Here is a 16,789-nt window from a genome sequence, read left to right as displayed (position 1 = left end):
AGTGTTTGATGGGAGCACTCTGTGGTACAACTGAATGTTTGTGCACGTGTGTACAGAAAAACTCAACTCAGCGTGTCGTGCACATGCCGCACCCAGCACACTCTTTAAAAAACTAGAGCACCGCGATTGTAGAGCGCAAACCTCCTCCAACACCAGTTTCCAATTCCACAAAAATGTGACCTTGGAAAAAATGTTCAAGATCAAAGTCCTGTTAGAAGTGACACTTCATAAGCTAAATTAGATATGATCAAATGTCAGGAATTTAGTTCATGCACTTGAATAAAAGGTTTTTGTGGCATTGTCAGTATTTTTTTTTCAACTTTTTCAGTTTCTGAATTCTTTTTCAGATAATTTTCACAGAACATTAGTTATCTCTACTTTTTATAATTTGTCATCACTTTTTGGCACTTGGTTTCCAACTGACAACTGGAAGATAAACAAACAGGCATAAAATTGGAAACTCCATCCAATTTTAGTGGTGTAGGTAAATTGAGTGATTGATTAATTTAGTGGACTCTTCTTCCCATAATTACTCCCACCACACGACACAGAATGTGCTTAATTTGATGCAATAATAAATAAATAAATAAAACTACCAAAAAGGCAAAACTGATCGTTGGAGCTACATTAGCAAGATAAAAGGGTCGATATAATGTTCAAATGCTACAAAATATGGTATGAAACTGATAATATTTGAGCACTCAACCAATTATTACCTAGAAAACAATGATACTTTAACTGAAGTCATCCCTGCAATCTGTTCCCACAATACACCCACCTAAAAAAAAAAAAGAAAGAAAAAAAACACACACCTAAATTTTTGGCAGAAAGAGCCTTTGGCAGTGGCTCCATTCTGCAGAGGCCCTGCAATGTAACACAAGAGTTTATTCAATCTGTAATTAATCCCCCGTCTTTCTGTCATTCTGCCTCGCCCTCTTGCTGAGGACAGGGTTTATTCAAGGTATAGCTACGAGCTACGGGTGCTGTTTTCCTGGTTCACTGGGAGGATAGGATAGGAATCTACCTGTATTGACATACCGACGTTCGCACTCCTTCGCTCACTCTCTGCCTCCTTCATTCTCTTATACTGTAAAATAAAAGGCTCATGAACCATTGAGGGTTCTGACCTGTGTCGTGTTTGACTTTGCTCCCTGCATTCTGATTGGTGACGCACCACTTATGCCACTTATGCCACATTGGTTACAGCAGAATGTGATATTTCCAGAATGACTGCTTTTGTTTACCTGAGTAAACAACTTCGCTGCAACTGCAGAACTGAAAGGTAGCCAACAGTGTTGTGCACACGTTGGTTTGTGCACGCTCCGAATGCACTGTGCACGTGGGCTTGAGTGCGAAACAGTTAAGTGGAATGGCGGTCAATTGCAACTAAGACGGCCGTTGCCACGGGGCGAGCTCAGAAAGCAGGGCACGGGGCCCGGTCCCTGCTACTGGATGTGATCAGTTGTGTATCTTGTGTCCCATTCAGACAAGTAACCATTCAGTCTGGCAAAGAAAGGCTGATGGAAGGAGGAAGAGAGAGCTGCCAGCTGCCAGTGACTGCACCAATAGGCCTTTTGGAACCTGTCGCAGCAGGTTTTTCTTTCTGTAGATCTTATTCCTGAGCTTGCCTGGACTAGTGCCAAACACACACACACACACACACACACACACACAGAATGAGGATGATATTATCCACTGCCAAAATCTGAAACCAGCCCATCAGCCACTTCTACACACATTTAGACAGTCAATCTAATCATCGTGCTGCACTGTCAGGCTGAAGGGGGTTTGCAGCGCGGAGCTCCAGCTGAGAGATGGTCTCCAGATGTTTATTACAGGTGTGAGCGTTTCAGAGAGGGGGTGAGTTCACTTGAAAGTTTTTTTTTCCACATATATGAATGTTAATGATAATACAGAGCACTTACCATAATTTGTGCTTTGATGTTTGCACTTTTTCCTCTTTGTCCTCGTGGTAACTGAGCAATATTTCAGTCATACTCACAGTTTGGCTCTGGTGCAGCTGGAGAGTGCACGTTGACCTTTCTGAACTTTGAGCAGCTGCCCTCTTTCTAGGCATTGGTTGTGCCAGCACTCCTGACTGAATCTGATCAACTCCAGACAGGCAGCATTGAGATGAACAGATAGGTCCGTTCTTATCATCTGATAGTGATCACAATTATTGGAAACATGTATGTACATTCTGCATTCCACATATATATATATATATATATATATATATATATATATATATATATATATATAAACACAATTTTTTTTTTTTTTTTTTTTCAGGTATAGTTTGCCAGCAGGCACATGGAACACTCAAGCCTAGATTTGACCTGTTGTTTTAAAATCCGGCTCTGTTCCAATCACACCATTAAGCTGATGACTGGTGATGCAAGACTGTCATGCTGTTCCCGATTTCTGCAGTCACATTTGCAGAGACATAGAATTCCTTCAGAATGGTTTGGATGTCTTGGTGGCTTCACTCACTAGTCTTCTTCTCATGTCATCACTCAGTTTTTGAGAACTGTCTACTCCTGACAGATTTCCTGTGCAGTACAATCCTGTTTCTATTTCTTAATGATTGATGGAAATGAAGTTCAAGACCTACTGAGTGAGTTGGAAATGTTCGTGTAATGATCAGTTGATTTGTCTGAGGAAAAGCACCTGTAAAAGTGATGATTTGTATTTAAAATAATCCTTATGCATCTTTTATCCATTTATCTATGGGTTCTAAAAACATGGGGACTATCTATCTATATCATAATAGCCAAGTGGCCTCTGTGTATGTCTGTGCGTGCATATGGCTTAAATTCCGGAGAAACCGGGAACAGCTGACACTTGCCATTTGGTATGGTTATGTATTTTGGGACAAGGATGAATGCAGCGAAAACGGAAAGTTGATGGGACTAATATTTATGGAGAAATTAGCAATAATAGCTAACAACAGTGAACAATGAACACTGTGCTGCAATGCACCATGGGAGTTTTGGGTTTTAAATGTTGTTATTGTGGTTCATGTTAGTTTAACAGTGTTGTTAGTGTTATTCATTTGATGTGTTTTTGTAGTTCAATTGGTTTAGATAGTTTAGTTAAGTGTCCTGTTTTCATTACCATGAGTGAGTTAAGTGTTATGTTGCCGATACCATGAGTGAGAAGGATAGTGTGTTTGATGTCTTCCATTACCATCTCTGTTGGTGTTTGTATAACTTTGATTGCGGACAAACTGGGGAGAGCTGACGTTTGCTGTTTGGTATGCTTATGTATTTTGGGTCACGGATGAACACCGCCAAAATGGAATGCTGATGGGACTAATATTTTTGAGAAATTACGGATATTAGCTAACAACATTGAACAATGGACGTTGATATTTCCTTTCTGGGCTAACACGCTATTCCAGCAGGGGGCTGTAAATCATCTATATATTAAAAGTGAAGTGGCATCTGTGTAGCATATGCGTGTGTGCGTGCATGTGTGATTTTATAGAGTAAGTTCAAAGTAAGTACATAATATAATTGGCAATACTTTAAAAATACATGAATGACACAAGAAAGTGAAAACACTTATTTCCATTGTGCTCCATTTAAAATCAAATGACAAAATAGAAGTAATAATAATAATAATAATAATAATAATAGTGTATATATGATAACAAGAAACTAAAAAATTTAATAGAACTAAGGCAATGTCTTGGACCAAACATCGATGTAAGTTGATGTAAATATATCGTGTCGATTGTATGTGATACATCATAGTTCAACATTGCTTGAGATGAAGGTACTTTAAATAGACTGACACAATGTGTCAATGATAAACTATTGTAGGCTTTAATGGTACATACATGTGGATTTATTCATGAAATTTCTAAATACATTAAGACAGTAAATTAACATTACAAAATTAAGTTTTTAACAGGAAATAAAAGGGTCAACCCTTTCTAGAGGAAGAACTCAAGTTCTTCCTCTAAAAACTGTTGAGGTCTAAGGTTCTAAAAACATACTGGACTCACATTCCATTCCAACTCATTATAGAAACTTTGCACAATTTATTACCACCCTTGAAAAATGTCAGCTACCTATTTTATAAACACTACCCAATCTAGAGCCTGTGGAGTCCCATGGGGAATGTGCTGGTATATATAGATACATAAATAAATACATTTATATTATTATTTTCTTATTTTATTGTATTGTTACAAGTATTATTATTATTGCTTATCTTTGCACATGCTGTTTGATGCACATTTTCTTCTACTCACACTCATCTTTATTAAGTGTTTATTAAGAGTGACGTAACATGTGAATTTCTCCAATGTGAGATCAATAAAGACTTTTCTTATCTTATAATATACATGTATGTCTACACACACACACGTGTGTGTGTGTGTGTAGACATGCAAATGGCAGCGATAAATAAATGGTATATATTTTTTAGCACATCTTGATTTGTTTTATTATTTGTTGCACATTTTAGTTATTTTTATTGTTAATTTTCTTATTTTTATTTATTTCTTGACTATTGGGGTTTTATCTATCGTGATTCTACTGTATGTGCACCACTTTGGAACGTTTTTGTTGTTAAATGTGCTATATAAATAAAGTGGATTGAATTCGATTGGATTATCTCAACTCCATTTTGATCACAAGCAAAGTAATTGCATCTTGTACTTATAGTCCTGACTGTACATGTGTATGTTATCATATTATTGAGCCACCATGGTTTTGTTATGCTTTATTTAAATCACAATAGATTATACATAAAAGCCTAAATTGTCTCCTGTATGTGTTCACTTGATTTTTGAGGGCTTCTTTCCAATTTCTGACTGTAATTGCTTTGGCTCATGTGCCTCAAACCTGAAGTTTACGTCAAGTTACTGCAAGACGGCCAGAGAAGTGTTGGCACATGTGGAAGGTGGAGTGCAGGCATCTGAAATCGTACTGGAAGACAGGCAGTGCAACTCTTTTCTTTTATTGCTCAGGGTCCTTCCTTTGTATTAGAAAACACAAAATTAGGTTTCACTGGACCATTGTAGTATTAACATGAATTCACATTTATCATCACATAACAAACCAGTTTAAACATTTAGATCTGATTCAAACCAACTTTCAGAATCAGCATTTAATTATGTTACTTTATTCCAGAAGTAACAGAATTAAATGTATATTTATGTATAATATGTAAAATGTAAAATAACAGCACTGAATCTCACTAATTATGTCACTGGTGAAGAGGAAAAAGGCGATGTTTATAGATTGCTGTCACTGAAATAAAGACATTTTTTTAGATACAGTAATCCGGTGAAAAATTCTTCAATATTATCGTGTCAGTACATTATATGTTTTTTCCCCCACAGTGATGAATAAGAGGGCTCAAGTGTGTGTATTTTAAGTGTCAGTGGATTTAATGCCAATTCATTTCTGAAATGTTTTGGCTGCAGAAAACCACTCCTGGGCTTAATATGAAGATTTTATTGTCAGTCACATTTCGATTGCCAAGTAATGCAAAGATCGCGCATGTTTCTGCTCTGTCAAAGACAGCTTTGTTCGTGAGGACAAAACACCATTAAATTAAGAAATTATAGGGAGAAATAATAATTTATGCAAGATCAGACAAGCAGGAAACTGGTGATTTCTGTCTATTCGGTCATCTTTTATTTAGCTTGTGACTTAAAGTCAATTGTATAAATGAAAATAAATTGAAATTGAAATTGTAGGTTGCATAAAAATTTTGTGTGCAGAGCTCAACAAATGTAGTCTCTATGAACTATTTACGATCTACACTCACTTATCCCAGTCATGATCATGGGTTGGGGGGGGGCTACAATCCCAGCAGTCAGAGAGGTAGGGTACACCCTGGACAAGACACCAGCCTATTGCAGGGCCACATACAGACAGACAAACATAATTCATAAATTAATTTTACTGTGTAAAAAAACAAGGTATATACATTTTTATATATCGATACATCATCATAACAACAACAAAAAGGAAAAAATAATACATTAAAACCTAGTGGTGTTACCATAATACAAATCATAATAACTTTTAAAAGCATCCACACTAGGCGAGGAAACCACATAACAAGGCAAACTATTCTACAACATAACTCTATTGCTGTAATTTTTTTCCCCCTTGTATTCAATCTAGACCTTTCAACCTCAAGGCTCATCCCATGGCCTCTAAGGGCAGCATATCTTCTCATTTTAAAGAAAATTTCAAAATTAATATTTTCCTGTCCATGTAAGATTTTGTACATTTCAATTAAATCACCTCTAGTGCATCTATCTTCTAAAGTAGTTAAACCGAGTCCAGCAAGTCTATCCATATATGACGTATGTTGCAACTCGGGTACCAACTTAATAGCTCTTCTTTTAACCTTTTCCAATACATTTATATTTTTCTGAAGCTATGGCACTCAAGCCTGTACACAATACTCAAGGTGGGGCCTTACAAAACTCTTGAATAATAAAAGAAAAGATTCTTTATCGATAAAAAAGAAAGCTTTTTATTCTTTTTTTTCTTTTTTCCCCCGTCTACATATATCGTAATGGTAAATGCCACATTGGCCGAACCATTTATGAACATTAATACACATATATGCAATTTATTCTTCCACGACAGAAGGTATGTAGTGCGTGAGTGAACGTGGTGTGCATGTGTGAACCCCATCCACCCTTCCTGATCAGCCTACAACATCCTAATCAAAGCCAACCAACAACTTCTGTCAGGAAGGGCCGACCACCAAAACAACACAAAGACAGACAAGAACAAAAGACAAGTGGTGAAGGCAGTAAGTGAGACATCGAGGAGACGGGGCCCCAACCATACCACATACCAGGACAAACAACCACACATTTTTCTAGAAAATGGTGCAATTTGGTCCCCCAGACCCCCCAACTCAATATTGCTCCCCCAACTTTAAAAAGGGTTCTGACTCCCAGGTTTGATCTAAGGTATACATGATTTAGACCTGGTTTGACTACGCATTCGAAATTTGGTGTTTGCGTTAATAAAAAAGAACATAATAGTGTGTGTGTGTGTGGGGTGGGGGGTCCTTCAATATGGCTAATACGTGGGCCCAGAATTTGGTGCTACGCCCCTGTTTAGTGAGCATCCATACCTAATCTAGGACACCAGAGTCTTGATCCCCTTGACAGCACACAAAACCGAATTGTGGTGACGGCCACAAACACACAACATCCACACACAGAGACCCAGATCACAGCTAAATATCTGATCACTACTGTGGCTGGTGTGTTGGGCCAAGACAAAAGTACAGAACCGTACTATATGACATGGACCACTCCAGCACGTCAGAAGCCATACGGCCGTCTGCGAGAAATAACGGAAACGGGCCCGGGACGCAGGGCCCCAGGAGAAACCAGGAGAAAAAGTTCAGTGGAAGGGCACAGGGGCCAGGAAGGACAGCCACCAGAGTCACCGGGGCAGCACGATGAACCAACAGGGGAGCAGCCCAACCCCCCCCCATGAACCAACAGGGGAGCAGCCCGACCCCCCCCCCCCCCACAGGGGCACAGGGAGCAACCCCATACCCAAGGGAAGCACGCAGGGCGCCGGCATAAGCCCACCAATAGGGGAGCCCCAGAACCACACCACCAGGGCCCCAGCCCCCGAAAGCAGGAGCAAGCAGCGGCAAAGATGGGGAGCAAAGGAGCCACTGCAACCGAATGCAAAGCATGGGCAGGGCCCACAGAGCCATACGAGGGTGCAGCCCCGCCCCCAGACAAGAGGCAAGGCCCAAGCTCTTTTAATCATGCCCAATAGTTACACTGTCACACACACCTACAGTCAATTTAAAGTTTCCAATTCACCTAATGTGCATGTCTTTGGAAGGAAGCCGTAAACCGTGTGTAAAGTGTGTGTAAACTGTGCGCAAACATGTTGTAATCTGTATCAATCAATCAATCAATTTTTTTTTATATAGCGCCAAATCACAACAAACAGTTGCCCCAAGGCGCTTTATATTGTAAGGCAAGGCCATACAATAATTATGTAAAACCCCAACGGTCAAAACGACCCCCTGTGAGCAAGCACTTGGCTACAGTGGGAAGGAAAAACTCCCTTTTAACAGGAAGAAACCTCCAGCAGAACCAGGCTCAGGGAGGGCAGTCTTCTGCTGGGACTGGTTGGGGCTGAGGGAGAGAACCAAGAAAAAGACATGCTGTGGAGGGAGCAGAGATCGATCACTAATGATTAAATGCAGAGTGGTGCATACAGAGCAAAAAGAGAAAGAAACAGTGCATCATGGGAACCCCCCAGCAGTCTACGTCTATAGCAGCATAACTAAGGGATGGTTCAGGGTCACCTGATCCAGCCCTAACTATAAGCTTTAGCAAAAAAGGAAAGTTTTAAGCCTAATCTTAAAAGTAGAGAGGGTGTCTGTCTCCCTGATCTGAATTGGGAGCTGGTTCCACAGGAGAGGAGCCTGAAAGCTGAAGGCTCTGCCTCCCATTCTACTCTTACAAACCCTAGGAACTACAAGTAAGCCTGCAGTCTGAGAGCGAAGCGCTCTATTGGGGTGATATGGTACTACGAGGTCCCTAAGATAAGATGGGACCTGATTATTCAAAACCTTATAAGTAAGAAGAAGAATTTTAAATTCTATTCTAGAATTAACAGGAAGCCAATGAAGAGAGGCCAATATGGGTGAGATATGCTCTCTCCTTCTAGTCCCCGTCAGTACTCTAGCTGCAGCATTTTGAATTAACTGAAGGCTTTTTAGGGAACTTTTAGGACAACCTGATAATAATGAATTACAATAGTCCAGCCTAGAGGAAATAAATGCATGAATTAGTTTTTCAGCATCACTCTGAGACAAGACCTTTCTGATTTTAGAGATATTGCGTAAATGCAAAAAAGCAGTCCTACATATTTGTTTAATATGCGCTTTGAATGACATATCCTGATCAAAAATGACTCCAAGATTTCTCACAGTATTACTAGAGGTCAGGGTAATGCCATCCAGAGTAAGGATCTGGTTAGACACCATGTTTCTAAGATTTGTGGGGCCAAGTACAATAACTTCAGTTTTATCTGAGTTTAAAAGCAGGAAATTAGAGGTCATCCATGTCTTTATGTCTGTAAGACAATCCTGCAGTTTAGCTAATTGGTGTGTGTCCTCTGGCTTCATGGATAGATAAAGCTGGGTATCATCTGCGTAACAATGAAAATTTAAGCAATACCGTCTAATAATACTGCCTAAGGGAAGCATGTATAAAGTAAATAAAATTGGTCCTAGCACAGAACCTTGTGGAACTCCATAATTAACTTTAGTCTGTGAAGAAGATTCCCCATTTACATGAACAAATTGTAATCTATTAGACAAATATGATTCAAACCACCGCAGCGCAGTGCCTTTAATACCTATGGCATGCTCTAATCTCTGTAATAAAATTTTATGGTCAACAGTATCAAAAGCAGCACTGAGGTCTAACAGAACAAGCACAGAGATAAGTCCACTGTCCGAGGCCATAAGAAGATCATTTGTAACCTTCACTAATGCTGTTTCTGTACTATGATGAATTCTAAAACCTGACTGAAACTCTTCAAATAGACCATTCCTCTGCAGATGATCAGTTAGCTGTTTTACAACTACCCTTTCAAGAATTTTTGAGAGAAAAGGAAGGTTGGAGATTGGCCTATAATTAGCTAAGATAGCTGGGTCAAGTGATGGCTTTTTAAGTAATGGTTTAATTACTGCCACCTTAAAAGCCTGTGGTACATAGCCAACTAACAAAGATAGATTGATCATATTTAAGATCGAAGCATTAAATAATGGTAGGGGCTTCCTTGAGCAGCCCTGGTAGGAATGGGGTCTAATAAACATGTTGATGGTTGGATGAAGTAACTAATGAGAATAACTCAGACAGAACAATCGGAGAGAAAGAGTCTAACCAAATACCGGCATCACTGAAAGCAGCCAAAGATAACGATACGTCTTTGGGATGGTTATGAGTAATTTTTTCTCTAATAGTCTTTTAACCTTTTCCAATACATTTATATTTTTCTGAAGCTATGGCACTCAAGCCTGTACACAATACTCAAGGTGGGGCCTTACAAAACTCTTGAATAATAAAAGAAAAGATTCTTTATCGATAAAAAAGAAAGCTTTTTATTCTTTTTTTTCTTTTTTCCCCCGTCTACATATATCGTAATGGTAAATGGTAAATGCCACATTGGCCGAACCATTTATGAACATTAATACACATATATGCAATTTATTCTTCCACGACAGAAGGTATGTAGTGCGTGAGTGAACGTGGTGTGCATGTGTGAACCCCATCCACCCTTCCTGATCAGCCTACAACATCCTAATCAAAGCCAACCAACAACTTCTGTCAGGAAGGGCCGACCACCAAAACAACACAAAGACAGACAAGAACAAAAGACAAGTGGTGAAGGCAGTAAGTGAGACATCGAGGAGACGGGGCCCCAACCATACCACATACCAGGACAAACAACCACACATTTTTCTAGAAAATGGTGCAATTTGGTCCCCCAGACCCCCCAACTCAATATTGCTCCCCCAACTTTAAAAAGGGTTCTGACTCCCAGGTTTGATCTAAGGTATACATGATTTAGACCTGGTTTGACTACGCATTCGAAATTTGGTGTTTGCGTTAATAAAAAAGAACATAATAGTGTGTGTGTGGGTGGGTGGGGGGTCCTTCAATATGGCTAATACGTGGGCCCAGAATTTGGTGCTACGCCCCTGTTTAGTGAGCATCCATACCTAATCTAGGACACCAGAGTCTTGATCCCCTTGACAGCACACAAAACCGAATTGTGGTGACGGCCACAAACACACAACATCCACACACAGAGACCCAGATCACAGCTAAATATCTGATCACTACTGTGGCTGGTGTGTTGGGCCAAGACAAAAGTACAGAACCGTACTATATGACATGGACCACTCCAGCACGTCAGAAGCCATACGGCCGTCTGCGAGAAATAACGGAAACGGGCCCGGGACGCAGGGCCCCAGGAGAAACCAGGAGAAAAAGTTCAGTGAAGGGCACAGGGGCCAGGAGGACAGCCACCAGAGTCACCGGGGCAGCACGATGAACCAACAGGGGAGCAGCCCACCCCCCCCCGATGAACCAACAGGGGAGCAGCCCGACCCCCCCCCCCCCCCCCCCACAGGGGCACAGGGAGCAACCCCATACCCAAGGGAAGCACGCAGGGCGCCGGCATAAGCCCACCAATAGGGGAGCCCCAGAACCACACCACCAGGGCCCCAGCCCCCGAAAGCAGGAGCAGCAGCGGCAAAGATGGGGAGCAAAGGAGCCACTGCAAACCGAATGCAAAGCATGGGCAGGGCCCACAGAGCCATACGAGGGCGCAGCCCCGCCCCCAGACAAGAGGCAAGGCCCAAGCTCTTTAATCATGCCCAATAGTTACACTGTCACACACACCTACAGTCAATTTAAAGTTCCAATTCACCTAATGTGCAATGTCTTTGGAAGGAAGCCGTAAACCGTGTGTAAAGTGTGTGTAAACTGTGCGCAAACATGTTGTAATCTGTATCAATCAATCAATCAATTTTTTTTATATAGCGCCAAATCACAACAAACAGTTGCCCCAAGGCGCTTTATATTGTAAGGCAAGGCCATACAATAATTATGTAAAACCCCCAACGGTCAAAACGACCCCCTGTGAGCAAGCACTTGGCTACAGTGGGAAGGAAAAACTCCCTTTTAACAGGAAGAAACCTCCAGCAGAACCAGGCTCAGGGAGGGGCAGTCTTCTGCTGGGACTGGTTGGGGCTGAGGGAGAGAACCAAGAAAAAGACATGCTGTGGAGGGGAGCAGAGATCGATCACTAATGATTAAATGCAGAGTGGTGCATACAGAGCAAAAAGAGAAAAGAAACAGTGCATCATGGGAACCCCCCAGCAGTCTACGTCTATAGCAGCATAACTAAGGGATGGTTCAGGGTCACCTGATCCAGCCCTAACTATAAGCTTTAGCAAAAAGGAAAGTTTTAAGCCTAATCTTAAAAGTAGAGAGGGTGTCTGTCTCCCTGATCTGAATTGGGAGCTGGTTCCACAGGAGAGGAGCCTGAAAGCTGAAGGCTCTGCCTCCCATTCTACTCTTTCAAACCCTAGGAACTACAAGTAAGCCTGCAGTCTGAGAGCGAAGCGCTCTATTGGGGTGATATGGTACTACGAGGTCCCTAAGATAAGATGGGACCTGATTATTCAAAACCTTATAAGTAAGAAGAAGAATTTTAAATTCTATTCTAGAATTAACAGGAAGCCAATGAAGAGAGGCCAATATGGGTGAGATATGCTCTCTCCTTCTAGTCCCCCATCAGTACTCTAGCTGCAGCATTTTGAATTAACTGAAGGCTTTTTAGGGAACTTTTAGGACAACCTGATAATAATGAATTACAATAGTCCAGCCTAGAGGAAATAAATGCATGAATTAGTTTTTCAGCATCACTCTGAGACAAGACCTTTCTGATTTTAGAGATATTGCGTAAATGCAAAAAGCAGTCCTACATATTTGTTTAATATGCGCTTTGAATGACATATCCTGATCAAAAATGACTCCAAGATTCTCACAGTATTACTAGAGGTCAGGGTAATGCCATCCAGAGTAAGGATCTGGTTAGACACCATGTTTCTAAGATTTGTGGGGCCAAGTACAATAACTTCAGTTTTATCTGAGTTTAAAAGCAGGAAATTAGAGGTCATCCATGTCTTTATGTCTGTAAGACAATCCTGCAGTTTAGCTAATTGGTGTGTGTCCTCTGGCTTCATGGATAGATAAAGCTGGGTATCATCTGCGTAACAATGAAAATTTAAGCAATACCGTCTAATATACTGCCTAAGGGAAGCATGTATAAAGTAAATAAAATTGGTCCTAGCACAGAACCTTGTGGAACTCCATAATTAACTTTAGTCTGTGAAGAAGATTCCCCATTTACATGAACAAATTGTAATCTATTAGACAAATATGATTCAAACCACCGCAGCGCAGTGCCTTTAATACCTATGGCATGCTCTAATCTCTGTAATAAAATTTTATGGTCAACAGTATCAAAAGCAGCACTGAGGTCTAACAGAACAAAGCACAGAGATAAGTCCACTGTCCGAGGCCATAAGAAGATCATTTGTAACCTTCACTAATGCTTGTTCTGTACTATGATGAATTCTAAAACCTGACTGAAACTCTTCAAATAGACCATTCCTCTGCAGATGATCAGTTAGCTGTTTTACAACTACCCTTTCAAGAATTTTTTGAGAGAAAAGGAAGGTTGGAGATTGGCCTATAATTAGCTAAGATAGCTGGGTCAAGTGATGGCTTTTTTAAGTAATGGTTTAATTACTGCCACCTTAAAAGCCTGTGGTACATAGCCACTAACAAAGATAGATTGATCATATTTAAGATCGAAGCATTAAATAATGGTAGGGCTTCCTTGAGCAGCCTGGTAGGAATGGGGTCTAATAAACATGTTGATGGTTTGGATGAAGTAACTAATGAGAATAACTCAGACAGAACAATCGGAGAGAAAGAGTCTAACCAAATACCGGCATCACTGAAAGCAGCCAAAGATAACGATACGTCTTTGGGATGGTTATGAGTAATTTTTTCTCTAATAGTTAAAATTTTGTTAGCAAAGAAAGTCATGAAGTCATTACTAGTTAAAGTTAATGGAATACTCAGCTCAATAGAGCTCTGACTCTTTGTCAGCCTGGCTACAGTGCTGAAAAGAAACCTGGGGTTGTTCTTATTTTCTTCAATTAGTGATGAGTAGAAAGATGTCCTAGCTTTACGGAGGGCTTTTTTATAGAGCAACAGACTCTTTTTCCAGGCTAAGTGAAGATCTTCTAAATTAGTGAGACGCCATTTCCTCGCCAACTTACGGGTTATCTGCTTTAAGCTACGAGTTTGTGAGTTATACCACGGAGTCAGACACTTCTGATTTAAAGCTCTCTTTTTCAGAGGAGCTACAGCATCCAAAGTTGTCTTCAATGAGGATGTAAAACTATTGACGAGATACTCTATCTCCCTTACAGAGTTTAGGTAGCTACTCTGCACTGTGTTGGTATATGGCATTAGAGAACATAAAGAAGGAATCATATCCTTAAACCTAGTTACAGCGCTTTCTGAAAGACTTCTAGTGTAATGAAACTTATTCCCCACTGCTGGGTAGTCCATCAGAGTAAATGTAAATGTTATTAAGAAATGATCAGACAGAAGGGAGTTTTCAGGGAATACTGTTAAGTCTTCTATTTCCATACCATAACTCAGAACAAGATCTAAGATATGATTAAAGTGGTGGGTGGACTCATTTACTTTTTGAGCAAAGCCAATAGAGTCTAATAATAGATTAAATGCAGTGTTGAGGCTGTCATTCTCAGCATCTGTGTGGATGTTAAAATCGCCCACTATAATTATCTTATCTGAGCTAAGCACTAAGTCAGACAAAAGGTCTGAAAATTCACAGAGAAACTCACAGTAACGACCAGGTGGACGATAGATAATAACAAATAAAACTGGTTTTTGGACTTCCAATTTGGATGGACAAGACTAAGAGACAAGCTTTCAAATGAATTAAAGCTCTGTCTGGGTTTTGGATTAATTAATAAGCTGGAATGGAAGATTGCTGCTAATCCTCCACCCCGGCCCGTGCTACGAGCATTCTGACAGTTAGTGTGACTCGGGGGTGTTGACTCATTTAAACTAACATATTCATCCTGCTGTAACCAGGTTTCTGTTAGGCAGAATAAATCATATGTTGATCAATTATTATATCATTTACCAACAGGGACTTAGAAGAGAGAGACCTAATGTTTAATAGACCACATTTAACTGTTTTAGTCTGTGGTGCAGTTGAAGGTGCTATATTATTTTTTCTTTTGAATTTTTATGCTTAAATAGATTTTTGCTGGTTATTGGTAGTCTGGGAGCAGGCACCGTCTCTACGGGGATGGGGTAATGAGGGGATGGCAGGGGGAGAGAAGCTGCAGAGAGGTGTGTAAGACTACAACTCTGCTTCCTGGTCCCAACCCTGGATAGTCACGGTTTGGAGGATTTAAGAAAATTGGCCAGATTTCTAGAAATGAGAGCTGCTCCATCCAAAGTGGGATGGATGCCGTCTCTCCTAACAAGACCAGGTTTTCCCCAGAAGCTTTGCCAATTATCTATGAAGCCCACCTCATTTTTTGGACACCACTCAGACAGCCAGCAATTCAAGGAGAACATGCGGCTAAACATGTCACTCCCGGTCCGATTGGGGAGGGGCGCAGAGAAAACTACAGAGTCCGACATTGTTTTTGCAAAGTTACACACCGATTTAATGTTAATTTTAGTGACCTCCGATGGCGTAACCGGGTGTCATTACTGCCGACGTGAATTACAATCTTACCAAATTTACGCTTAGCCTTAGCCAGCAGTTTCAAAATTTCCTTCAATGTCGCCTGCTCTGGCCCCCGGAAACAATCGACTATGGTTGCTGGTGTCGCTAACTTCACATTTCTCAAAACAGAGTCGCCAATAACCAGAGTTTGATCCTCGGTGGGTGTGTCGTCGAGTGGGAAGAAACGGTTAGAGATGTGAACGGGTTGGCGGTGTACACGGGGCTTCTGTTTAGGGCTACGCTTCCTCCTCACAGTCACCCAGTCGGACCTGCTTTCCCGGTCTGCTCGGGATCTGCCAGGGGGGAACTAACGGCGGCTTGCCTCTACTGGTGGTTGGCTCTCACTGCGGTATTGTATCACTTCCTGTTCCGGAGCACAGCGGTGTTTTTCTGTATCTGTTAGCTGTTTTATCTGCGCAGTTAGATTGATCTAGTTATCTAGATTACGATTTGTTTCCCAGTGTAATCTTTACGTGCCTTAACTAAAGCACTCCTTCTGCTGAATCACCTCTAAATTATTTACACATTATTCACTTTGCGTGTTTTTAGGAATCCGCTAGCTTAGCGTAGCTACTAGCTCTTAGCCGATTTAGCATGTATGTAAACTCATTGTAAACTGTACATAAATTGTGCGTAAACACTTCGTAAATTGTGCATAAACTGTGCAAGGCTGCGTGCCACTGCACAAAGAAAATTTTGAAATGTTCAAAATTTCTGCCTCTCATAGGTTTCGTGCTACTTGCGTGAACTAATCATGAACATTGCTCAACCTATTCACAAACACTGCATGTCACTGTGTGTCGATGCGTGTCATTGCATGCAGAGCCTCGCACAGTTTACGCATATTTTGCAACAGTTTACGAGGAGTTTACTCATTGGCATGCAAGATTGTGCAGCAGTGCGGAGCCAAAATTCATGCAAGTGTCAAGGTGGCTTTAGATTAAGCACAATACAAAGGAAAAGACTATTTATCACGTTTTATATTCGCTCAGATAATCCACTGTCTTGGTGTTAGTGACATCGTCATCACGTCATTTTTTTTTTTTTTTTGGATGTTTGACTATGAATTTGTCATGAGAATAGGCTGCTCAGTGGAATAAGTAGTTGGGCTCCCAATATATAGACATGCATTTGATTCCCAGTCATGCTTCCTGTCTGTCTCTTTAGACAAGACACTTCATCTGTATTGTCCCAGACCCAACTGTAAACGAGTACCAAGCTTGCCGTGGGAGAAACCTATGAATGATGGGTGTCCCGTCCAGGATGAGTCACTCATCCTCTTCATGTTACAAAATCATCATCATCATCATCAATTCATCATCAATTTTATTTATATAGCACCAAATCACAACAAACAGTTGCCCCAAGGCGCTTTATATTGTAAGGCAAGGCCATAC

At 40.8% G+C, this 16,789-nt stretch overlaps 1 protein-coding gene across 2 annotated transcripts in view; it reads left to right on the top strand.

Annotated features, from left to right (window-relative positions):
- The first annotated feature begins 1,737 nt into the window (after nucleotides 1-1,737).
- Nucleotides 1,738-16,789, top strand: part of foxn1 (forkhead box N1) — a 56,392-nt gene continuing 41,340 nt past the window's right edge. For both annotated transcript variants that reach the window (XM_034168909.1, XM_034168908.1), the window contains exon 1: nucleotides 1,738-1,860. The gene's annotated coding sequence lies outside the window, so the exon portion shown is untranslated. The remainder of the gene's footprint in view (nucleotides 1,861-16,789) is intronic.

This window comes from Thalassophryne amazonica, chromosome 4 (genome assembly GCF_902500255.1).
Source record: "Thalassophryne amazonica chromosome 4, fThaAma1.1, whole genome shotgun sequence".
Taxonomy (NCBI): domain Eukaryota; kingdom Metazoa; phylum Chordata; class Actinopteri; order Batrachoidiformes; family Batrachoididae; genus Thalassophryne; species Thalassophryne amazonica.
This window is presented reverse-complemented; position numbering and strand designations above follow the sequence as displayed.